This window comes from Sorex araneus, chromosome 1 (assembly GCF_027595985.1).
Source record: "Sorex araneus isolate mSorAra2 chromosome 1, mSorAra2.pri, whole genome shotgun sequence".
Classification (NCBI taxonomy): domain Eukaryota; kingdom Metazoa; phylum Chordata; class Mammalia; order Eulipotyphla; family Soricidae; genus Sorex; species Sorex araneus.
The window spans coordinates 357,994,515-358,022,099 of record NC_073302.1 but is presented as its reverse complement, the minus strand read 5'-3'; the positions used below and the strand labels follow the sequence as shown (position 1 = coordinate 358,022,099).

Here is a 27,585-nt window from a genome sequence, read left to right as displayed (position 1 = left end):
GAACACCTATCCCTTCACCAGTGCACATATTCCACCACCAAGAATCACAGTATACCTCCCCCCAACCCCCACCTCCCCAGTCCCCCACCCCGCCTGTGTAGCTGATAAATTTCACTTTGCTTTCACTTTACTTTGATTATATTCAATATTTCAACAAAAAAAAACTCACTATTATTGTTTGGAGTTTCTCCCCCCAAAGTCGGACCTGCTGAAAAGGAAGTATTTGATAATTTGTTTTCCATTGCTGAGAATGAAGAGATATGAGGTCGAGAGGCCGCAATAGTGGCTGCACAGTTTTGGATTTCTGTATTTTTTATGCATCTTCGAAATTTACTCTTTATATGATGTGTTGTATGCAAATATTTTCTCATATTCAATTATGAGATGTCTACTAGTGTTCATTTTTACATGCTACAACTCTTTAATTTCATATTGTTCATTAATTTTTCTATAGTCTTTGCCAATCAAATTATATAAGTAAAAAAATTACAGACAAATAGTTCATTTTAAAAAGCTTGGGTGGGGGGTATGGTGCCCCCAGCAGGTCAACCTGTACTGGTGGAGTGAGTGCATCAGCAGCTGATGGTGCCTTCAGACTTCTTAACACTTCCAAATTTCCACTGTGCCTTTGACCAGACCTCAACAACTTGGGGCCAAGTTTACCAAGAAATTTAACAGCCAAATGTTAGGTATGTGGGAAATACACTCATAAACCACCTCCAACTCAGCTGTATAAGCTCATTTATTGGCCTTATTTCAAAGAATCATAAATCTTGAGAGAGCAAAAGATGTAGTTAGGGCCTGTAGCACAGAGATAGATGGAAATCCTTGACTGAGATGTCCAGGAGATGCTTGGGATTGGGACTGGGCCTCCTACCCCCAGGTCCCCAGTTTTCTAGTTGACAAAGAACAAACTGCCCCAGGCACCGTGTAATCTCATCAACGGCCAAGATCCAGGAAGTATAAACTTAATCTCCCAGAAGAGAGCGCCACAGAATGTTCTGACCCTGCACCAGGCTGTCCTCACCAGGGCACCTCAGAGGGGCGGCGGGTTGAGTTTCCCTCCCCACTGCAAACAGAAACACAGCAGCAAAAACCTTTAGAACCCAACAACCGTCTTTTGCAAGGCCACTCTCCATACACTCAGACAAGTCTCACAGGAGAGGGAACAAGCCTCACCCAAGATGGGCTGAACCTCACCAGAGAGCAGACTGGCAGGAAAACCCAGATATGTGGGAACTCCTGACTGAGATCTCCAAGGCTGCTCAAATTGGGACTGGGCCTCCTCCCCTGAGATCCCCAGTCTTCCAGTAGCTTGGAAGTCACATCCAAACACTGCCCCCAGAGCCCTGTAATCTCCTCAATGATCAAAACCCAGAGACTATAAACTAAAGCTCCTGGAAGAGAATGACAGATTTTTTGGACATTATATTCTATTCATAACAAGCAATACAAAACATATCGTCTAGCATTACCTTTTTTGGCAGGTTTGAGTGGTGGTGAGACTGGTGTCAAAATATCAAATGTAACCAAAGTAGAGAGAGAGTATGGGGGAAATTGTCTGCCACACAGGCAGAGTTGGAAGGCAGGGGGATACTGGAAATTTTGGTTGTGGAAAATGTTCACTGATGAAGAAATGGGTGTTTGATGATTGTATGACCTAAGCTCAAACATGAAAGCTTTGTAACTGTATCTCATGGTGAATCAAAATAAAGGGGGGAAAACAATGATAAAAAATTAAATTAACATTCAGAGTTTAAAAAATGCAATGTGGAGTTCATGCCCAATTCAATCACTGTAATCAATGCTGAATAAAGAGCAGTACTCCTACATTATAAAAAATATATAAAAAATTAAAAGCTGGAGTGGCCATACTGTTATTAAACTATTAACTTCAAATGTTTAAAAGCTATAAGGGTCAACAATGGTTATTTCTTAACTATCAAGGGATCTCCACTACCCAGCCACGCCAGGCTCCAGGCCACTTTCCGGACACTCAGGCTGATCCTTTCCCATGAGTGAATCCCCACAGAAACAGATAAAGCAGAACTTTGTGATATTGAACTCCAGGCTCAATGGGACCTGGAAACAGAGATCCTCTGCCTGCTTCCCCCAATCACACCCAGACGACCCATCCTAATGGCGCCAGATAAATACCTCATTGGCCGACCACCACTATCTACATTACCCAGCCACCACCATGCTCCAGGTCATTTTCTGGAGCGCACGGTCACTTAGCAGCCATGCAACACATCATAAGACATAATTGATGGGGTTCAAATATGGTGTGAACCATGGGAATACCTGTAAGGGTGATTAGAGGACGCCCTAAAAACCTCCATCCCTCTCAGAGAGCTGGGGAAGTTCTATAAAGAAGACCACACTTTCTACAAGGTCATTGTCGGTGATTTTAATGTCAATATAGGACCAAGAAGGTCACTGGAAGAACTCCACATTGGGACCCATGGCCTAGAATGGAAAGAACAAGGTGAAAGACTGTCTGCGTTGATCATGTTGATCAAGACCATCATGGTAACTCACAGTTCCAGAAGGCTGAATCTAAACGTTGGACATAGGAATCTCTCAGTGGACAGTTCCACAATGAAATTGACCACATCATGTTCAATAGATGATTTTGCCTGATTGATGCCGCTGTTGTACCAAAATTCCAATCCAGATCGGACCACCATCTCCTTCGTGCAAAATTCTACTTCACAGAGCAGGGAAAAAGGAAAAGTTTAAGTTTAAGAAGAGAACTCCCAGAATGACTACCAATTGGGAGCTCTTTGGCACTATTGAGGCAATGTGGGAAGATGCCATTGTTGACAACATTGATGAGGAATACGATTGACTGGTTCAGCATCTCCATGACTGCTCGAGAGTGGGAAAGCCACAAACAGATATCTGTCTTCAGAAACTCTCAAACTCATTTGCCAAAGTGGTTTGTCACGAGCCTCAGGCAATCAAAAGCTAACATCAAGCTTGCAAAGCTGTACAGAGAAGCAATAAAGGAAGATCTCAAAGAGAGAAAAGCAGCAGTGTTGGCCGATGTGGCAGAAGCTGGGAAAAGTATTCGTAACACTCACTTGTCCTTTACCAACTACAAGAACAAGATGACTGCATTCCAACATCCTGATGGATCTATAACATTTTCCAGAAGGGCAATGGAGAGGGTTATTCATGACTTCTACTCGGATCTCTTCAATAGCCATGTCCACCTGCCCACATACCAAATTTTGCAGGATGGATATGTAGTTACCAACATTCTCCCTTCCAAAATCTGCACGGCTGCCCACCTATGAGATGGTAAGGCTTCTTCGTCAAAACTCTGAACAAACAGTTTGAGGCTCTTCATGTTCCTGGAGCAAGCAGATACCACTGGACTACACTAGCACGTTTCAGGGATGAATAGAGAATTATGGTGCCCGCTAGAGCAAATAGAAGATCAACAGGATGACAAGTGATACAAGTGATCACGGGATCAATACATCAGTAAAATCTAACACACCTAAGCATATACACTAATGATGGACCAACAAAATATTTATAAAAAACTCCTGAAGTAAGATATTGACAACCGAACAATAGTAGTAAAAGACTTTAACATTTCTATATTAGTGCTGTATAGATCAAATATAGTTTCAGTAAAGAAATGCTGGACTTGAAGGAAGAAAGGGATAAAATAGACTTAGTAAACTTATCAGGGCTCTTTATCTATCTCCATAATAAATCAAACAGACTCCACAGTGCACAAGGGATGATCTTAGGAGGCACCACACGAAGGTCAAAGCAATATTTATACAAAATCAAGTAGAGAGAAACTATATCAAGACCACAATATGATTTGAAAGTAGATACTTATTACAAACAGAAAAAGGAAAAAACTAAAATTCTTGAACATTAATTAACAATATTGAGTAATGAATTCTTATACCATATAAGAAATATTTCTGGAAGCAAAGAATAATGAAGACAAAAATTATCAGAACACATAGAACACAGCAATAGTGATGGAAAGAGGGAAGATTGTACCAACAGAAGCATTCATTCAGAAGAAAAAAAGGGTCTATGTAAGAAATCTAAAAGTACACTTTCAGCAGCTAAAAATACACCAAAGAAAGTAACTCAAAGCAAGCTGAAGGGAGTAAAAAAATAAAACTTAGAGCAGAAATTAATGAAATTATGTAAAATTAATTAATGAAATTTTTTAATTCAAAAGAACAATGAAATTAAGATCTGGTTCTTCCCTAAAACCTCTACCAAGAAACTCCTAGAAACAATGGACTCATATAGTAAAGTTGCAGGCTATAGAATCAATACCCAAAAGTCCATGGCTTTCCTATATGCAAATAATGAGAGAGAAGAAAGTGACCTGAGGAAAGCAATCCAACTCACAATCGCGCCTCAAAAAATCAGGTACCTCGGAATCAGTTTAACAAAGAAGGTAAAGGACTTGTATAATGAAAACTATAAAACACCACTTCAGGAAATAAAAGAGGACACGAGGAAATGGAAAGACATCCCCTGCTCATGGATAGGAAGAATTAATATTGTCAAAATGGCAATTCTCCCCAAAGCATTGTACAAATTCAATGCGATCCCTATAAGGATACCCTTGATATTCTTCAAAGAAATGGAGCAAGCGCTGCTGAAATTCATATGGAACAATAAGCCCCCACGAATAGCTAAAGCAATCCTTGGGGAAAAAAAAAATGGGAGGAATCAACCTCCCCAATTTCCAACTCTACTACAAAGCGGTATTCATTAAAACAGCATGGTACTGGAACAAAGGCAGAGCTGCAGACCAATGGAACAGGGTTGAATACTCTGACATACACCCCCAAATATATGATCATCTAATCTTTGATAAGGGAGCAAGAATGTGAAGTGGAGCAAGGAAAGCATGTTTAACAAATTGTGCTGGCAAAACTGGACGGCTACATGCAAAAAAATGGGCTTAGACCTCCATCTATCACCATGTACAAAAATCAGATAAAAATGAATTAAAGACCTCAACATCAGACCAGAATCCCTAAGGTACATTGAAGATAAGGTTGGCAAAACCCTCCACGACATTGAAGCCAAAGGTATCTTCAAAGCTGACACGCCACTGGCCAAGCAAGTGAAAACAAAGATAAATAAATGGGACTATCTCAAACTAAGAAGCTTCTGCACCTCAAAAGAAACAGTGACCAAAATACAAAGACAATCTACAGAATGGGAAAGGATATTATGCAGTACCCATCCAATAAAGGGTTGATAACAAGGATATACAATGCACTGGTTGAACTCCACAAGAAGAAAACTGCCAACCTGATCAAAAAATGGGCTGATGAAATGAACAGAAACTTTTCCACAGAAGAAATCCGAATGGCTGAGAGGCACATGAGAAAATGTTCAACATCACTAATCATCAGGGAGATGCAGATCAAAACAACAATGAGATATCATCTGTCACCACAGAGACTGGCCCACATCCCAAAAAACAAAAGCAACCGGTGTTGGCGTGGATGTGGGGAGAAAGGGACTCTCCTTCACTGCTGGTGGGAATGCCGACCGGTTCAGCCCTTTTGGAAAACAATATGGACGATTCTCAAAAAGTTAGAAATTGAGCTCCCATTTGACCCAGCAATACCACTCCTGGGAATATATCCCGGAGAGGCAAAAAGGTATAGTAGAGATGACATCTGCATTTCCATGTTCATTGCTGCTCTGTTTACAATAGCCACAATATGGAAAAAACCAGAGTGCCCAAAAACAGATGATTGGTTAAAGAAACTCTGGTATATTTACACAATGGAATACTATATAGCTGTCAGAAAACATGAAGTCATGAAATTTGCATATAAGTGGATCAACATGGAAAGTATCATGCTGAGTGAATGAGTCAGAAAGAAAGAGACATATATAGAAAGATCGCACTCATATGTGGAATATAAAGTAGCTGAAATGTACAAGCTTACAATGTTGCGATTCCTGGCAGACATTTCTCTGGACTTAGTTACTAAAATACTAAAATACAGAAATCCAAAACTATGCTGCTGCTAGTGCGGCCTCCTGACCTCATATCTCTTCATTCTCAGCAATGGAAAACAAATTACCAAATGCTTTCTTTTCAGCAGATCGACTTTAGAGGGGAGAAACTCCAAATCAATAATAGTGATATTTTGCCCTCCCACCGCCGAGATGTGATCCCGGGGGCCGCACGCATGTGCGGCCTCTCCGCAGCTGTACAAGCGTGAATCCAGACCCAGCAAAACCTCTTTCGGTGTGAGCAACTCCTCGCAGAATGTCTCCAGCCTGAGAACTAAGCCTCGGCCCGTGCCCGCCCGGGAGGGGAAAGGTATCTCTCTCTCTCGCGCGCCTCTTTCTCTCCGGGGATGAAGGGCGCGGTGGCCGCCATATTAAGACGACCACAGATTGGGTTTTCAAGCCTGCAATTATCTAATATCTGGAAGAAATCTCCCTGGACTCCTTGTTAAAGTACAGAAATTCAAACCCGCGCGGCCGCTACTGCCTTACTTGTCTTCACAGTAGGTCTGAATCTAGTGGGGTACTCCTAACAACAATGGTAAGGTTTGTGTTGAAATATTGAATGTAACCAAAGTAAACGGAATGTGGAGTGAAACTTATCAGTTACAAGGTAGGGGGTGGTGGGGCGGGATGGGAGGTGTACTGTGTGGGTTTTTTTTTTTTGGTGGTGGTATATGGGCACTGGTGAAGGGATGGTTGTTTCAGCATTGTATAACTGAGACCTAAGCCCAAAAGCATTGTAATCTTCCACACGGTGATTTAATTAAATTAAATTAAATTTAAAAAAATAGTGATTTTTTGTTGAAATATTGAATGTAATCAAAGTAAAGTGAAAGTAAAGTGAAATTTACCAGTTACAGATGCGGGGTGGGGGGCTGGGGAGGTGGGGGGGGGAGGGGGAGGTATATCATGATTCTTGGTGGTGGAATATGTGCACTGGTGAAGGGATGGGTGTTTGAGCATTGTATAACTGAGACTTAAACCTGAAAGCTTTGTAACTTTCCACATGGTGAATCAATAAAAGAATTTTTAAAAAAGATCTGGTTCTTAAAACAATTTTTGCTGACAAAACATTAGTTAAAATCACAAAGTGAAAAATAAAAATAAAACTAAAAATAAAAAAATAAAAATCCTAGCAAAAAATCATAAACAAAAGTGGAGATATAACAACTCTGTGGTATCTTACCACAGAAATTCAAAATACTATTTAGGGGCAGCTATGAAAATCTTCACACCACAAAATTGGAGAAACTGGATGGAATGGATAATTTTTTTGATTTTTATAACCAAAAAAAGAAACTCTTCCAAAACATAATAAGGAGAACACTTAAAAAAGAACAATAAGCATAAATGAAATTTAAGTGATGATCAAACATCTTCCCAGAAATAAAATTCTATCAGATCAGTATATTTGAGAGCTATTCCAAATCTTTCAAGATCTACTTTAATTCAGTCTTTTCCAGAAAGTTGAAGAAACAGGATCCTCTCCACCCCCCCAAGTTTCTATGCTGTATCCGTTACCTTAATATCAAAAACAAAGAGCGACACCAGTGAAAGAAAACTGTAGACATATATTCCTGATGAATATATAGGAAAAGACCCTTTACAAAATATTAGCAAACTAAATCCAACAATATACTAAAAATATCATGCATAATGACCAAATAGGATTTATGTCAGAAATGCAAGTATGGTTCAGCATACACATCAATCAACATGTTATGCCATATCACTTCAAGAAAACATAAGCACAATATGATCATGACAGCAGATTCAGAGAAAGCATTTGACAAGATCCAGTGACCATTCATGGTCTTATAAGAAACCCTCAACAAAATGAGGGTAAAAATAACTTTCATCAATGTATTAAAGCCATTTATCACAAACCCACAATTAGCATTATCCACAATGTGGAAAACGTAAATCCCATGATCAAGCATCTAAGATGTTCTAAGATCAAGCACAAAGAAAGGCTTCACAACATTATTACTGAATATAGTATTGGGTGTCCTTGCCATAGCAATTTTTGTTGGTAGAGAGATACTTCACTGTCACTGTCACTGTCATCCCATTGCTCATGGAGTTGTTTGAGCGGGCACCAGTAACATCTCTCATTGTAAGACTTATTGTTACTGTTTTTGGCATATCAAATATGCCACAGGTAGCTTGCCAGGCTCTGCCATGTGGGCAAGATACACTTGCCAGCTTGCTGGGCTCTCCTAGAGGGGTGGATACTTAGGGCATTTATATTGGAAAAGAGAAACTCAAATTATCATTTTTGCAAAAGACATGATAGTATACTTAGAAAATCCTAAAGACTGCCTTTGTGCCGCCACGCAAGATCGACCCCGGAGGCAACTGAATCACTTTGGACACGAGCGGCGCCCCCAAAATGCCTCCAAACTGTGTGCTCGGAGCTACTGGCCCAGGCGTGGCCAGCGGGGTATGGTCCTTTCTCTCTCAACTCTTTCTTTTTGAATGCAGCGAGGCAACAGCCAGTTTTTAGACTATGCAGGCAGCCCGGGAAAGCCGATGGGGCGGGACTTCCGGATCCGCCCTGTGCCAATGATATTTAAGCACAGAGCCATGTGGGGACGCTCCTTTGTGCCGCCACGTGAGATCGACCCGGAGGCAACTGAACCGCCAGCGAGTGATGCAATTACCAAAAGAATTTTCCCTGGACTTCATATAGAAATCCAAAACTGTGCAGCTGCTATCGCAGCCACGCGACCTAATATCTCTTGATTGTCAGCAACGTGTAAATGTTCCTTTTTGGCACGGCTTACCGTGGGGGAAAACTCCAAACAATAGTACTGAGTTTTTTGTTGAAGGGTAAAAGATTGTAGCGATAGAATTTTAGGCAGAATTTTCCCTGGACTTTATATAGAAACCCAAAACCGCACGGCCACGGCAGCCTAATGTCACCTAATCATCAGCAATATGAAATGGTTCCTTTGTAATGGGTTGGACTTTGGGGGGACCATAATAGGGTTAAAGTTTATAGTGACGTGTAATTTCTGGCTGTACTTTCCCTGGACTTTATACAGAAATTCAAAGCTGCGAGGCCGCTGCCATGGTCGCGCGACCTAATGTCATTTAATCATAACCAATATGAAATGGTTCCTTCTTAACTGGTCGGACTTTGGTGGGAAATCCTAACAAGAATAGTAAGTCTTTTGCTGAAATATTGAAGGCAATCAAAGTGGTAGCCATCTCTATAGACTGAACTAAGCCATATCCCCACGCCGGCTGAGAAGAAATATCCTTCTTTCTCGGGAAGAAATGCGGTGTGGTGTTAACCATAGTATGATGTCCATTAAGCTGACACGGACCTGGTGGCGTGGGAATGGAATACAAGGGAATAAATTATTATGTACTTGGAACAGCGGGACGCTAGTGGAACCTCGAGCTGGGGCCGATACCAGCGTATTACTTTTGGTTCCAGAAACTGCTGACAGACATTCTTCCAGACTATCAACTAAGCCAGAGCCCCACGCCAGCTGATGACGGGAAATAACCATCTTTTTCGTTTTTTTTTTCCCTTTATCAGGCAGCGTGGTGATTACTAAACAGGCGTGAACTCGGTGGCGCGGGACGATGTGGGGGGAAAAAATAGAAAAGCTATGTAACAAACAGTGGGACTTAATATCTCTACATTCTCAGCAATGGAGAGCTATCAAATGCTTCCTTGACAGTAGGACTGTCTTTTCTTTTTTGGGGGGAAACCCTAGCAAAAATAGTGAGTTATGTGTTGAAACATGGAATATAACCAAGATAAAGCGTAAACGAAGTGAAACTTATCACTTTCAAGGGCGGGGACTGGGGAGGCGGGAGGTATAATGGGGTGGTTGGTGATGGAATATGGGCACTGGTGGAGGGAAGGGTGTTTGAGTATTGTATAACTGACATAATCCTGAGAGAACTATGTAACCCTCCACATGGTGATTCAATAAAATTTATTTAAAAAAAAAAAAGAAAGGAAACCAGAAAAAAAAAAAGAAAATCCTAAAGACTTTATAAAAAAACTCCCAGAAACAATAGAATTCTACAGTTATGTGACAGGCTACAATATAAAGAAATGCAAGGCAATTGAATATACAAAGAATAAAATAGGAGAGAGAAACCATTCACAAATGTGCCTCAAAAACCCAACTCCTGTTTATGGATTGAAAGGATCAGTATTGTCAAATGCCAATCCTATGCAAAGCAATATATGTGTTCAATGTATTCCCTATGAAAATACTTCTGACATTTTAAGAGAAATAGCAAAAACACTGTTGAAATTTATATTAAGCAATTAATCCCCCAAATAGCTAAAGTAACCATATGGGAAAATGATAAGGGCAGCTTCTCTTTTGCCGCCCTGAAATTATACTATAAAGTTATAGTAAGTAAAATAGTGTGGTATTGGAATAAAGACAGCCAGACCAATGAATTGAGAACCCATAAATAGTTCCTTGGGTATATGGGCAGTTAATTTTTGACAATGTTTGAACCTTTTATTCTAAATGAATTAATGAGCTTGATATCAGACCTAAATTCGCAACACATGTTAAGGAAAACTTAGGTAGACCTCTTCATGAGATGGAATCTAGAGGAATCTCCAATGATTCAATGCCCTGGACAAGCAAACAGAAGCAAAGATAAATAAGCAATGATAAATGCGACTATGCCAAATAAGAAAAAGTTTCTGAACTACAAAAGAAGTGATAACCAGAATAACTAGGGGGAAATTGCCCACCACTCATTTGACAGAGTTACAATCCTGTATATAAAGCTGTTGTAAGACATAAGCAAATGAGCATTCAATCTGATTTAAAAAATAGAAGGAAAAGATAAACAGAAGCCTTATCAAATAAGACAGACAGTTGTGAATAGATATATAGATATTTTTAATTAATTATGTTTATTGAATCACCGTAAGAGAACAATACAAAGCTGTTCATGATTGGGTTTCAGTCATACGATGTTCCAACACCCATCTCTCCACCAGTGTAATTTCCCAGCACCAATGTCCCCAGTTTCCCTCCCCATAACTGCAACTCCCCTCCATCCAGTCTACATCTATTGCAGGAATCTCTCTTTCTCCCTCTCCTTCTCCCTCTCACTGTCTCTCCTTCTCTCTTTTTCTCTCTCTCATTTTGACACTATGGTTTGCAATACAGATACTGAAAGGTCATCATGTATACCCCTTTACCTTCTTTCAACACTTAGTTCTTGTCCAGAATGATCATTTTCAACGGAAATTTATATGACAAAGGAGAACAGACAACTAAATAAGGTGGAGCAGGTGGTGGGTTCTGCTACTTTATAGACATATTTGATAAGTTTTTTGGAGGAGGAGAAAGGATGCAGAAAGAAAGGAAAGGTAAAAGTGTTGTGGATCAACCCTAGAAGATTGATAAAATGGTGCAACAAGAAAGTTTGCCCTGCAGAAGAATGTGATCTGTGACAAATGTGAAAGACAAGAAAAGGACATTAAATTCATACAGTTTGTATGTATGGAATGTCAGGGTCATAAGGAATGGATCAGTCCTAAGGATAGATGTAAAAGTTGCAATGAGAAAAAAAATAGTCTGAGAGAAGTGGATTCTGGAAATTTACATTGAATTGAAATGTGGCCAGGTGGAGGAACATTCACCAAGAACAAGGACTAGAGCCAGGAGATATTATTGTTTCATGTCAGAAAGACCATGCTATTTTCACTAGGCAAAGAAAAGACCTTTTTAAGAGTAAGACGTACAGTTGGTTGAAGCATTGTGTGACTTCCAAAAGCCATATCTACTCTTGACAACTAAACTATAGTAATAATTTCTCATCTAGGTCAGAATGGGAAGCATGGAGATATCAAGTGTGTGCTAAATGAAGCCACGCTAATTTTCCATAGACCATATGAAAAGGTTCACCTAATCATTGAGTTTAAGGTGAATTTTCCTGAAAATGGCTTTCTATCTCTTGACAAACTCTCCTTGATGGAAAAACTCCTTCCTGAGAGGAAGGAAGTAAAAGAGACTGATGAATTAGACTGGGTAGAACTGGTGGACTTTGATATAAATCAGAAAACATGACATAATTACAGTGAAGAAGTTTATGAGGAGGGAGTACACCATCCCATGTTCTGTGTCAGACCTCTTAACAGGGCCAGTGAGTTACATACACTGCTGGCATTTCATGTGCAGCAGTGAATGAGTGAAGGACTACCATTAATATATTCACTACTTGTAATTGTCTTATTTTAATATTCAACTATAGTAGTGTTTGAAAAGTTTAATGAAAAATAAATTCAAATATGAAGCTCTGACCATGCTTTGTATGTATGATGTCTTCAGTGTGCAAGATGAAGCTTAACACTTGTAAAATTTACTTTAAAGGAAAATTGCCCATAGCATTTGTTCAACCATACTTTGGAAATGATTTCAGCTGTGTACATGAAATAGCTTAGATTGAAAATATCAGTATATATACATATTAACTTCGCTGTATGACCCTAAAGTGTCTAAGCTATGAAACTTAAAATTCTTTTTTAACTAGCAATCAGACAAAGAAGTTAATTTGTAAAGAAGTGTTGGTCTGTATGGTTGCTTGTGTTAAGTAGAATTCTTGTGATGCCTCTGCATCCATCTCTTCAGCTGTTACTTGATGGCATGATATATAATTGAGCCTGTAGTATCAGTGACAGAACAGATGCCTTTCTAAAGAAGGGGCTTGTCATCTATGCTGCTTCTTAAGGGCTTGCACTTCTAAAATTGCATTCCCTTCTACTGTGCCATCTTTTTCCCTTTAATGTATATAAAATGCAGACCTGGTTATATTCTCCATCTAGGCCATGATAACCCTCATTAGTGACTTCTGGTGCAGGATTTACTTAAAAGTGACAAGACCATTATGTGTAGAAGTATTTTTATGTATGTGATAGGAAGATATTTTTAAGATATGTTACAGGCTTACTATAAACCATTTAACTGTGATCCAAGGTAACTGTAACATTGGCAGTATAGCAAATTATGATGAGTAGCTTTAATTTTAAGTTTAAGTCATGTTCACAAGCTTAAATTTGGAGATCAAAATTTAAGCAATTCTTGAAATGTATGAATTACTCCTTAATTTACTGATTACAATTTTTTAAAGAAAATTTTTATATCTTTGCCATCATGCAAATGCAAATCAAAACAGAAATAAGACCTCATGTCAGTGTGTCACCAAGAATAACAACAGTCAGTGCTGGCGTGGATATAGAGCAAAAAGAATCTTTATCTACTGATGGTGTCCACATTGACTTGTGAAGTCTTTTGAGAAAACAATATGGACACTAAAAACTGAGCTTCTATATGACACAGAAATTCTATTAATGGCACATACCCCAAGTTCTCCAAAGGTCTATTCAGAAGAGACTTTTGTACTTACTTCTATGTTTATTGCAGCACTATTAACAGCAGCAAAACTCTGGGAACAACCCAAGCATATAATAACAAATGGCTTGATTAAAAAATATGGTACATAAGCACAATGGAATTAACAGTGACCAAAATACAGAGAAATCCCATAGAAGGGAGAAAATTATTTACCCATCAGATAGGGTCTTAATTTAAGATATAAAAGACACTGGTAGAATTTTACAAGAAAAAACCTCCAACCCCATCAACAAATAGGGAGAAAAATATGAACAGAAACTTCCTCAAAAAATAAATACAAATGGCCAAAAGGCACATGAAAAATGCTCCATACACACACATACATATATATCACTAATCATCAGGGAGATGCAATTCAAAACAACAATGAGCTATCAATTTGCACCACAGAAACTGGCACACATAAAAACAAGAACAAATCAGTGCTGGCACAGATAAGGGGAGAACGGAACTCTCATTCATTCTTGATGGGAATGTCAACTGGTCCAGCTTTTTTGGAAAACAATATGGACATTCCTCCAAAACCTAGAAATTAAGTTTCCATATGACCCTAACATACCATTTCTGGGAATATATCCCAGGGATGCACAAAAGCACAGTAGAAGTGACATCTGCACTTGTATGTTTATTGCAGCACTATTCACAATAGCCAGAATATGGAAACAATCAGTGTGCTTGAGAACAGAAAACTGATTAAAAAACCTTTGGTATATCTACACAATGGAATACTATGAAGCTGTTAGTAAACATGAAGTCAGGAAATTTGCTTGTAAGTGGATATACATGTAGAGTATAATGTTAAGTGAAACGAGTCAAAAAGAGAGGGACAGATATAGAATGACTGCACTCATTTGTGGAATATAAAATAAGCATAATATGAGACTAATACCCAAGGACAGTAGAGACAATGTCCAGAAGGATCACTCCATGGTTTGGCAGACTGCCTCATGTGCTGAGGAAAAAGGCAGTTGGGATAAAGAAGGGACCACTAAGTCAATGATGGTTGGAGGGATCACTTAAGATGGTAGATGTGTGCTGAAATTAGAGTAAGGAGCAAAGATGATGGCCTCTCAGTATCTATACTGCAAACCATAGTGCCCCAAAGTAGAGAGAGTAAGAAGAAAGGTTCAGGGGGTGGGATGAGGTTGGGTTGGTGGGAGGGATTCTGGGGACATTGGTGATGGAAAATGTGCCCTGATGTATGGATGTATGGGTGTTAGATCATTGTATGACTGAAACTTGAAAGCTTTGTAACTATATCTCACAGTGATTCATCTAAAAAAATTAATTTTGAAAACAAGTCATGCGGCTTGCCACTATGTGGATGGATCTGGAGAGTACCTTACTGAATGAAGTAAATCATCAGAAGTATAGGTACAGCATGACCAACTGCTCCCATATGCAGGATATTAAAAAAACTTAGGAAGGGAGTAATAAATGGCCCCAAGAAACAATACATTAAAACAGGAATACTGTGATTATGATTAACTAATAAATTTTTTTTAAAAAAAACAGGATACTGAACTTACTGTGATCTAAACAGTGGTAGAGGAGTGCTTCCATCCCACTCAAATGGAACATGGGGTGTTAGAATACTGTAGGCATAAAATATAATTAACAGTATTGTAAACCATAATGCGTTGTGTTCTAAAAATAGATAAATAGGGAGGTATCTAATAGAGATGAAGAGTTTTCCCAGGGTCTGGAAGTTGGGGTAAGGAAGAGGAATAAGCGAGTTGGGGGGAGAAGGATGGCAGTGGAAAATCCAGGGGGACTGTATATTTCCTCTAGGTAAGGTCAGGCAGGGCTTCCTTAACGCTGACTACATATGACCTTGAGAGTTTTTAAAGTTCCCAGATATTGGCATAATTATTGATTCTTATCTGTTCAGTATCTTGCAATCTAGCTGGGTCTTTTAGTGGACTTTAATCTCAAAAGTAGATTGTACTATTTTTATTTTTCAGAAACTTTTTGGCTTGTTTTTGGGCCATGCCTGGCTGTAATCTGGACTGACTCCTGGCTCAGTGCTCAGGAGTTACTCATGGCAATGCTCAGGAAACCATATGTGGAATTGAGGATCAACTCAATGCAACTCGTGTGCAATATTCTCTTTCTGGCCCCATCAGTGAATCTTAAATTGCACCAGTGGATTCTTCTTCACACCAGAAAAACTTAGTCTGAAAAGAGAGAAACCATGAGACTTGGAGTTTACTCTGAAAACTTGTGGCAGAGATGCCTCTAGACTCTGCACCAGGCTGAGTCTCATATCTAAGGCACCCTGGAGGTGGGTGGATGAGCCCACCACCCACCCAATCAGAGCCCCAGCAGCCAAAATCTCCTCTCTACAATCACCATTATGCTCACAGTCACCGTAGGCTCAGGACAAGCCCCATCCAAGAATGAATCTGTTGAAAAACTCAGCTATGCAGGTTTTGTGACCAAAATCTCCAGACTCTCACAGAGTCAGGGTTGGACTACTTCCTGCCATCTCCCTGTTCTTCTGAAAGCCTGGCATTCATGCCCATGAACTACCTCTGTCTGGCACCAAATTGTAGCACTGTAGCACTGTCATCCTGTTGTTCATTGATTTGCTCGAGCAGGCACCAGTAACATCTCCATTGTGAGACTTGTTGTTACTGTTTCTTTGGCATATAAAATATGCCATAGGTAGCTTCCCAGGCTCTGCCATGCGGGCAGGATACTCTCAGTAGCTTGCCGGGCTCTCTGAGTGGGACGGAGGAGTCAGACTCGGGTCGGCCACGTGCAAGGCAAATGCCCTACCTGCTGTGTTATCGCTCCAGTACAAATAAGCTCATTAACCAGTCATGATCCAGAAACCCATAAATAAATTTCAAAAGAGATCAAAAAGCTTCAGAGATGTTTCCAGACCCCAAAAATCACCATACAGTGAAAAATTAACTCCAGCTGTATCACATTCAAAATTTTAGATTACTGACTGGAGCAACATCTCAAACTCTACACCACTGATATACCAGGAATATCATAACACATTGAGTGGGATATAAAGTGGAAGGTAACCAATCTTGATTAAGAAATTATAAACACACATCGAACAACATGTTATTATTAATCTATTATACAAGGTCTTAAGGCTTCAGGGTGAGATACAACAATTTTCACACACTTTCTTCCAAGAAAATATTTTTTGATAATTTTTAACAAATTATTAAAAACAAGCAATACAAAATTAATTATTGGGGCAGGCTTGAGTGGTGGTTGAAAAACTAAAAATAATGGTAATGGGGAACAGCTAAAGCAGTCTTTGGGAAAAAGAAGATGGGAGGCATCACCTTCACCAACTTCAAACTGTATACAAAGTGATAGTAATTTTAAAAGCACGGTAATGGAGCAAAATCAGACGTGCAGAACAGAGTTGAATATCCTGAAACAGTCCTTCAAACATTTCATATTTGATAAGGGAGCAAGAAGTATGAAGTGGATCAAGGAAAGCCTCTTTAACAAGTGGTGCCGGGAAAACTGGACAGCTAAATGTACAAAAAATGAACTCAGACCTTTTCCTAATGCCATTCAAAAAAGTCAGAAAAAAATGGGTTAAGGGCATAAATATAAGACCTGAATTCATAAGGTACATGAAAGGACATGTACCAAGACACTGAAGCTCAAGGCAATTGCAAAACTGAAACACCGCTGACCAAGCAAGTAAAAGATACAAAGACAGTCCACGGAATGGAAAAAGTTATTTACCCAATACCCATCTAATAAATGGTTAATATCAAAGTAATATAGGACACTGATAGGACTTTTTTTTATTTTATTGTATCAGCGTGAGATAGTTACAAGCTTTCATGTTTGGGTTGCAACCTCACAATAATCAAACACCCATCCCTCCACCAGTGCATATTCTCCACCACCAATATCCCGGGTATACCCCCGATTTCCCACCCTCCCCCTGCCTCCAAGCTAGATAATATTTCCCATACTCTTTCTCCACTTCTGGGCATTATAGCTTGCAACACAGACACTGGGAGGTCATCATGTTTGGTCCATTATCTACTTTTGGCATGCATGTCCCATCCTAGCTGATTCCTCCAGCCATCATTTTCTTAGTTATCCCTTCTCTATTCCTTCTGCCTTCTCCCCTCCACTCGTGAAGAAGTCTTCCAGCTATGGGGCAATCCCCCTGGCCCTTGTATCTACCATCCTTGGGTGTCAGCCTCATGTGATGCTACCTTACACTCCACAAATGTGTGCAGTCCCTCTATGTCTGTCCCTCTCTTTCTGACTCATTTCAATTAGCATGATACTCTCCATGTCTATCCATTTATAAGCAAATTTCATGACTTCATCTCTCCTAACAGCTGCATAGTATTCCATTGTGTAGATGTACCAAAGTTTCTTTAACCAGTCATCTGTTTTAGGGCACTCGGGTTGTTTCCAGGTTTTGACTATTGTGAACAGTGCTGCAATGAATATATAGGTACAGAAGGACACTGATAGGACTTTAAAAGGAAAAAACATCCAACCACTCAAATAATGGAGAGAGGAATTGAATCAAAATTTCCTCCAAGAATAAATACAAATGACTAAAAAGCACATGAAAAAATGCTCCACATCACTAATCATCAAGGAGATGCAAATCAAAACAATGAGATGTCATCTTACACCACAGAGACTGGCACACATCCAAAAGAACAAGAGCAACCAGTACTGGCACAGATGCCAGGAGAAAGGGACTCTCATTCATTGTTGGTAGGAATGCTTACTGGTCCAGCCATTTTGGAAAACAATATGAACATTCCTCAAAAAAGAAGAAATTCAACTCCCATTTGACCCAGCGACACCACTTCTGGGAATATACACTGGGTTTCCATCATATAATGTTCCAATACCCATAGCAGAAAAATCATCTGCCCTTTTATGTTTATTGCAGCACTGTTCACAATAGCCAGAATCTGGAAACAAGCCGAGTGCTCAAGAACAGACTACCTGATAAAGAAACTATACTACACCTACACAATCTCTACAAGGCTGTTAGAAAGAAAGAAGTCATGACATTTTCTTATAAATGGATTGACATGGAGAGTATCATGTTGAGTAGGAATGGGACAGATATAGAATGAGTGCATTTACTTGTATGAGGCTAATATATCCAAGGGGCCAGTAGGACAGGTCAATGGTTGGAAGCTTGCCATAAGAGTGTGTGTGAGGTGAAGGGCACAAGTAAAGGGATATGCCTGATAACCTTTCATTATCTGTATTGCAAACCATAAGGTCCAAAAGGAAAGGGAGAGAGAAAGAGAAAGTAGGGGGATGAAACATTCCTGTCATAGTGGCAGGTGGTGGGATGAGGTTGGAGGGCAGGAGGGAAACTGGGACCATTGGTGGTGGGAAAACTACACTGGTGAAGGGATGGGTGTTGGAACATTATATGACTGAAACCCAATCATGAACAACTTTGTAAATATGTATATCACTGTGATTCAATCAAAAAAATAAATAACTGGGAAAAATGGTGGTGGAAAGGTAATATGGTTTTGGCATTGTGTGGAATGCAATAAAAATATAGTGAACCACTTTATAATAATAAAATATAAATTTAAAAATAAAAATAAAGAAAAGTAAGTCTTTCTTTACAAGTTAGAATTCTAAGCTTGTGCTATGGTAATGGTATAGCTTTTAAATAGCACTTATCAGGACCAGAGTGTTAGTACAGAAATTGCCCTACACAAGCTATATTATCACTCAGGCCCCTCAATTGTTCTTTTTTTAGGCTTTTGTTTTTGTTTGAGGGCCACACCCAGTGATACTCAGGGTTTACACCTGCTCTGTACTCAGGATCACTCCTGTTAGAGATCAGGAGACCACATGGGCTGTAGGGATTAAACCCTGGTTGGCTATGTTCCAGGCAAGCATCCAACACTTGTACTATCACTTTGGCCCATTTGCATATTTATTTTAAGAAAATTAAGTTATTATTTCCAGTATGTACTCCTGGAGATTGTATGCTTTTACTTAATTCTCTAAAGAGAAAATAATATCATGTCTGGACATCGTTGTTCTTTTCCAATATCAACTTAATGATATAGGGAGTCTACTGAGTACTTAGGATCCTTTCAAACTCAACATAATTAACATGGATGATTTATCCTGTACTAAAAGTGATGCAAAGTGTTTACATATGTTTAAAAGAAAAAAGGATTTGAAGTCTTGATCTCAAAATCAGTGTAATAAGGAATCAAAACGTATAACACCTACTTGTCCTTTTAAACAGTGTCCTATCACAGTGTTTATCACAGCACAAAAAAATATTTCTTGACCCTTAACAACAAGTTAAGCCAACTCAACCATTTTCAGTCATTTAAATAAAATTCCCCAATTGGAGTTGGAACAGTGGCTTAGATATCCTGGCTTTCTTTTGACCTCTTATAGAAAAACCCCTTATTTATTGGAAGGAGGATAGAGTAAAGAATGAGTGGTCCTCATTTACTCTGGAGGAGACAACAAGAGTTGCGACAAACACCACTGATAAAGGGTCCCTCATTGTGCATTGCACATTCCTGGCACTCTGACAATCTCCCAAACACAGTGCCTGGCCTGCTTCAGTGTCCAACTGCCCAACTTCTGAAAATATTCACAACCAAGAAGTTGAACATAATGTTGATAAAAATTACATTTTTTCTCAATTTATTTTAAATTATCATGGGCTTAATAACCCAGGGTCAGAATAGGACCCACTGTAGCAAGATAGTCCAAATGATTGGATGTCCTATCTCCATGTCTGATAGAAACAATTTTTCTCAATTATTCTTATTCCTCCCAGACTTATAAGGAGAAAAATAAGCAAAAATTCAAATCCATTTACAATATGAGAATTGAAAAAAGAAATGAAACTCTGTTCCTAGACTCAGTCTTCCCTCAAGGTGACCCATTGAAGTGATGATCAAATTGTGGTAGAAATGTTTCTTTCATATGCCAACTATCTGGAAGCCTGGTGAGGTGGATGAACAAAAATGCTGGCAACATTTCTAACTTAGAATTTAAGTAACTTAGTTATCATTACCCAAAATTTGGTTCTTTAAGTGAAATTTCCCCAAACATGAAAGATCCAGTCAACTTGTTTTGATATTAATTGTTTTGTTTAATCTGGGTTAGGTTGAGTTGGTTTTATTAGTTTTATTTATGTCTGTTAACTAACAAATTACTACTCAAGATTAACACACACACTTCTAATTCTAGTTTCTCCATGGCAATTCCTCTTCATTACACTCTATTGTTGTGTTTGGTGTGTTTACACTTTTAAAGGATCAGACCATATTTATGTAGCTCACAACCATCGTTTAGGAGTTTTTTCAGGATTGATTTTTAAATTTTTTTTTTTTGCTTTTTTTTTGGGTCACACCTGGCGATGCACAAGGGTTACTCCTGGCTCTGCACTCAGGAATTACCCCTGGCCGTGCTCAGGGGACCATATGGGATGCTGGGAATCGAACCCGGGTCGGCCGCGTGCAAGGCAAACGCCCTACCCGCTGTGCTATCTCTCCAGCCCCTGATTTTTAAATTTTTATTGTATAATTGTTCAAAAGAAAATTATTGAGTATCCCTTTTGAAATCTAACTCTCTTACCATTTTTCTCTCTATAAATCTGAAATTGGTGTAAAGAAGCTAGGCTATGCAGTTAGAGTCCATCTGTACCAAACACAAATATGTATTTGGTAGGTCATGACATATATATGACCACTGTCATGCTCCTACTGTTACTCTAACATATATTTAGTAGGAACAGAGTTGAAGAGAGTTTCTACTGGGATTTACATGCTTGTGGGCCATTAACTGAAGGATGGAATAAATTTCAGTAAGGTTGCTTGAAGAGCATTGCTCCAAAAGGAAATCTACTCCAAAAAGGGCCTTACTGATTCAGAACCATAACATTCAACTTGAAAAGAATTAAGATATATGAAGAGTTTGTACTTTATATATACTTGGAAAGTTTTCTAGATAATTTATGTAGTTTTTGTTCATATTTCATATCTAATGAATACGCATTATCCATTTTTTTTAAAAAAAGAGATACACCAGAGCTCTTTCCCTACTCAGTGTGAACACACACTGATTACAAGCCAGGAAGAAAGGTCTCACCAGGAACTGACCATTTAGACCTTATACTTGAACTGTGAAGCCTCCAGAACTTTAAAAAATTTAAAACTAAATTCTGGGTTTAATTTTTTAAGAAAATAAAAGTATTTTACACACATAGTTATTTATGATCTTCCCTTGACTGGTTTAGAGAACTAGCAAAAACAAGGGTCAGGGCCTCAGGCACATTGGAGTGCAGAGATGTGGTGTATGTGTCAGGGCAACAACACTGTCATCATCAACCCAAACTGTACTGACCAAACTTATACATGTGCCTGTGAGGAGACAGGCTGGAGGGTGGGAAGAAAACTGAGTACATTGGTATAGGGAAGTTGTCTTTGGTTGGTGGGATTAGTTGGAACACACTGTGCCTGAAAGTCTACTATGAGCAACTTTGTGAATCAAAGTGCCTTAGTGAAAAATAAAATATCAAAACAACAATAAGATATCATCTCACACCACAGAGACTGGCACACATTCAAAAGAACAAAAGTAACCAGTGCTGGCGTGGATGTGGGGAAAAAGGGACGCTCCTTCACTGTTGGTGGGAATGCCAACTGGTCCAGCCTTTCTGGAAAACAATATGGACAAGTCCTTCAAAAACTGGAAATTGAGCTTCCATATGACCCTGAAATGCCACTTCTTGAAATATATCCCAGGTATTCAAAAGAGCACAGTATAAATGACATCTGTACTATATATTCATTGCAGCACTGTTCACAATAGCAAAAATCTGGAAACAACCCGAGTGCCCTAAAACAGATGACTGGTTAAAGAAACTTTGGTACATCTACACAATGGAATACTATGCAGCTGTTAGGAGTGATGAAGTCATGAAATTTGCTTATAAATGGATAGACATGGAGAGTATCATGCTAATTGAAATGAGTCAGAAAGAGAGGGACAGACATAGAGGGACTGCACACATTTGTGGAGTGTAGAGTGACATCACATGAGGCTGTCACCCAAGGATGGTAGATACAAGGGCCAGAGGGATTGCCCCATAGCTGGAAGACTTCTTCATGAGTGGAGGGGAGAAGGCAGAAGGAATAGAGAAGGGATCACTAAGAAAATGATGGCTGGAGGAACCAGTTGGGATGGGAGATGCATGCCAAAAGTAGATAATGGACCAAACATAATGACCTTTCAGTGTCTTTGATGCAAGCTATAATGCCCCAAAGTAGAGAGAGAGTATGGGGAATATTGCCTGCCTTAGAGGAAGGGGGATGGGGGGAAAGGAGGGCTATATCTGGGATATTGGTGGTGGGTAATGTGCACTGGTGGAGGGATGGGTGTTTGATCATTGTGAGATTGTAACCAAAAATGAAAGCTTGTAACTATATCGCGGTGAGTCAATAAAATTATAAAAGAAAAAATAATATAAATAAAATAAAATAGCATGGTAACACTGTAGCACTGTCATCCCATTGTTCATCAATTTGCTGGAGTGGGCACCAATTTGGAGCTATAGCACAGCGAGTAGGGCATTTGCCTTGCACGCGGCTGACACGGATTTGATTTCTCTGTCCCTCTCAGAGAGCCCGACAAGTTACCGAGAGTATCCCGCCCATACGACAGAGCCTGCAAGCTACCCGTGGCATATTCAATATATCAAAAACAGTAACAACAGTCTCACAATGGAGACATTATGGAAAATAAAATAAAGTATGAATATAACATCCTTAATCACAATATTAAAAAGAAGAAAAATTCAGCCCTTTTATATCCCTTTGATATATATACACACATGCATGTATATAAACATCTCTGTGGAAGAGAAATTGAATATATGTTTAATTCCAGGAAACATCTATTTTTTAATTTTGAAAATAGATGGTAAACATTCTATGCATCCTCTGCTCATTCCATCCAGGTATCAGCCCATGTCAGGGCTCCTTCCCAGAGCCGCTTTTAACCATTCCTCTGGAAAGCCGGTTTTCAGCCTTGGTCTGCGGGGGACGGGAATTGAGGCGCACTTCCTGGGCACCCCAAACTGAAATTTTCTGCCCATCCTCTGCTCATTCAATCCAGGTATCGGCCCACATCAGGGCTCCTTCCCAGAGCTGCGGCCGCATTAGCAGCTGCGAGTTATTCTCTCCCCTCCATGTCACACAAGAACCATAAGTTACCCTCTTAGTTGGAACACTCACCAGGTTAGTTAAACCACCAGAAACACATTAGCCAATAACTCCTTAAGCCCACCTCAATTAATATTTCATCATAAGGAGAATAGTAACAGTGAGCGTGAAGGGGTAAGCCACAGAGGTCACAATGGTAAAGCAATGCAGATTCCCACAAAGCTTACTTATTGAAGAGGCTAGCCCAGAAGACCCCAACAGCAATGAAGTGCTAGACAACCTCCCTGACAAGTAATTTAGAAGGGAGCTACTGAGGATGTTTAAGGAGCTAAAAGAAACAATGGAAAGCAATGCCTATAAAATACAAGAGGATATGAAGGTAAAAATGCAGAAAATGCAAACAAAATTACAAACAAAAATGTCAGACTTGAAAAACCAGGTAGGCGAATTAAAAAGCTCAGTGGAAGGAATCAGCAGCAGAGTAACAGCTGCTGAGAACAGAATCAGTGAGCTTGAAGATGTAGCCCAGAGACTCTCTAGAAAAGAAAAGAAAATGGGAAAGATACTGACAATGAGGGAACAGATGGCAAGAGAAGATCATGTGAAGCCAAGAGGAGTAACATAAGAATTATTGGAGTCCCAGAGGGACAGGAAGAAAACCATGATGAAGAAGAAACTGTCAAAGACATCATTGCTATGATGTTTCCAGAGCTGAAGAAAACATGATACCACATTCAGGATGGCTGAAGGGTACCAGCAAGAAGAAATTCAAAGAAAAATACCCCAAGACACATCCTGATCAAAATGACCAAAATCTTACATAGAGACAAAATTCTGAAAGCAGCAAGACCAAAGAAAGAAATTGCCTGTAAAGGAGCACCCTTACGATTCACAGACTACTTGTCTGATGAAACCCTCCTGGCCCCAAAACAGTGGTGGGATATAGTTAAAAAACTCAATGAAATAAATGCCTCACCAAAAAAACTAAAATATCCGACTAGACTCTCATTTATAACAGAAGGGACAACACACAGTTTCACAGATAAGCAACAGCTCAGGAACTTCAGAGACTGAAAACCATGATAACAAGAACAACTGAGTGGATTATTTTAAGACAAGACAGGACCCTAAAATACATGAAATTCTGGTATAAAAATGGGACAAAACCCCATAACAATAATCTCTCTCAACATCAAAGGCTAAATGCACCAATTAAAAGACACCAAATGCCAGGATGGATTAGAAAGTTTTGATGGATTAGATGGATTGAGCAAACACAGACTCAAAGTCAAATCCTGGAAAATTTCCTATAGGCAAACAACTTCCATAAAAAAGCTAGTGTAGCTATCCTAGTATCTGATCACATTTATTTCAGACTGAAGAAGGTCACAAGAGACAGTGAAGGTCATTTCTTATTGATAAAGGGATCTGTACAGCAGGAAGAACTAACAATACTAAATATATGCACCTAATGAGGGACCAGTAAAGTTGTTAAAACAACTACTCATAGACTTGAAGAAAGACATCAATAACAACACAATAGTAGTGGGAGACTTCAACACTGATTTATCACCTCTTGATAGATCAACAAGACTCAAGCTTAGCAAGGACATACAGCATCTGAGGGAAGAAATGGAAGAAAGGGATTTAGTAGATATATACAGGACACTTCATCCTCAAAAAGCTGAATATACATTCTTCTCAAGTGTGAATGTCACATTCTCCAAGATAGACCATATGCTGAGCCACAAAATATACCTCCATAAAATTAAGAAGATAGAGATTGTATCAATGATCTTCACAGACCACGATGTGCTGAAATTAGAAACAAATCACACACAAAAACAGAAAAAAAAATCAAATACCTGCCAATTAAACAGCTCAGTATTGGACAATAAGTGGCTTACAAAGGAAATCAAAAGATTCCTGGAAAAATGAACAAAAATGAAGACACGGGTTACCAAAACTTATGGGACATAGCAAAAGCTGTGTTAAGAGGAAAGTTTATAGCTCTACAAGCATTCCTCAAGAAGGAGGAGCACGCCCACATGAGTAACCTAACCTCACAGCTTAAGACCTTGGAGAATGGCCAACAAAAGGAGCCCAATTCAAACAGGAGGAAGGAAATTATAAAACTCAAAGCAAAAATTTTTGAGATGGAAATCCAAAAGATAAATAAAACCAAGAGTTGTTTCATTGAGAAAATAACCAAGATTGATAAACCTCTAATAAGACTCACAAAAAAAGTGAGAGAGAAAACCCTAATAAATTGAGTCAGAAATGAAAAAGGGACAATATACCAGAAACTGCAGAAATTTAAAGGATCCTCAGAGATTACTTTGAGAAACTTTATGCCAGGAAACACTAAAACCTCGATGAAATGGATAAATTCCTAGATTTCCATAGCTTCCCAAGGCTGAACCAAGAAGACCTAAAATACCTGAACAGACCTATCACTATTAAGGAAATTGAAATGGTAATAAAAAGTCTCCCCAAGCACAAAAGTCCTGGCCCAGATGAATTCACTAGTGAATTCTTCCAAACGTTTAAGCAGTACTTACTCCCATTCCTCTTTAAGCTTTTCCAAGTAATTGAAGTATCAAAAACACTTCCAAATAGTTTCTATGAAGCAAATGTCACCCTGATACCAAAAGCAGACAAAGATACCACAAAGAAATAGAATTACAGACTGATATCCCAGATCAGCACAGATGCAAAGATCCTCAACAAAATATTAACAAATTTGTTATTATTAACAAATAGAGTCCAAAAAGATCATATACCATGAGCAAGTATCCCAGGGATGCAAGGATGGTTTAACATTCACAAGTCAATCAACATAATTCATCATATCAATAAAATAAATAGTTAAAACCATATGATCATATCAGTAGATGCATATCAATAGATGCAGAGAAAGCATTTGACAAGATACAGTTCATGATGAAAACTCTCAGCAAAATGGGCATTGGGGGAACTTTCCACAATATAGTCAAAGCCGTCTACCACAAGCCCATAGCAAGTATCATTCTGAATGGGGAAAAACTGAAAGCCTTCCCTCTAAAATTGGGCACAAGACAGTGTTGCCCACTTTTTTCACTCCTATTCAATATAGTACTGGAAGTCCTGGCCATAGAAGTTAGACAAAAAAAAGATATCAAGGGCACACAGATAGGAAAGAAAGAGGTAAAGTTATCACTATTTGCAGACAATATAATACTATACTTGGAAAATCCTAAAGACTCTACAGAAAAACTCCTAGAAACAATAGGTCGATATAGTAAAGTGGCAGGCTATAAAATCAGCACCCAAAAGTCCATGGCTTTCTTATATACGAAAAATGAAAGAAAAGAAAGAGTCATTAAAAAACAATCCCATTCACAATAGTACCTCAGAAAATCAGGTACCTTGAAATCAGCTTCACCAAAGAGGTGAAGAACCTATACAAGGAAAATTACAAAACACTACTTCAAGAAATAAAAGAGGACACTAGGAAATGGAGACACATCTCCTGCTCATGGATAGGGAGAATTAACATTATCAAAATGACAATACTGCCCAAATCACTACACAAATTTAATTCAGTCTCTATCATGATTCCCATGGCATTTTTCAAAGAAATAGATAAAACACTCCTGAAATTTATATGGAAGAATAAACCCCCATTAATGGTTAAAGCAATCCTTGGTAAAAAGGAGATGGGTGCTATCACCTTCCCCAATTTCAAACTCTACTACAAAGCAGTAGTAATTAAAACAGCATGGTATTGGGCTAGAAACAGACCTGCAGACTAATGGAACAGAGTTGAAAATCCTGTCACAGACCCCCAAATATATGGCCACTTAATCTTTGACAAAGGAGCAAGAAATGTGAAGTGGAACAAGGAAAGCCTCTTCAACAAGTGGTGCTGGGAAAACTGGATAGCTACCTGCAAAAAAATGAACTCT

General features: G+C 39.0%; 1 pseudogene; it reads left to right on the top strand.

Annotated features, from left to right (window-relative positions):
• Positions 1-11,259: 11,259 nt before the first annotated feature.
• LOC101536842 (dnaJ homolog subfamily A member 1-like) lies at positions 11,260-12,169 on the top strand (annotated as a pseudogene).
• The last annotated feature ends 15,416 nt before the right edge of the window (positions 12,170-27,585 follow it).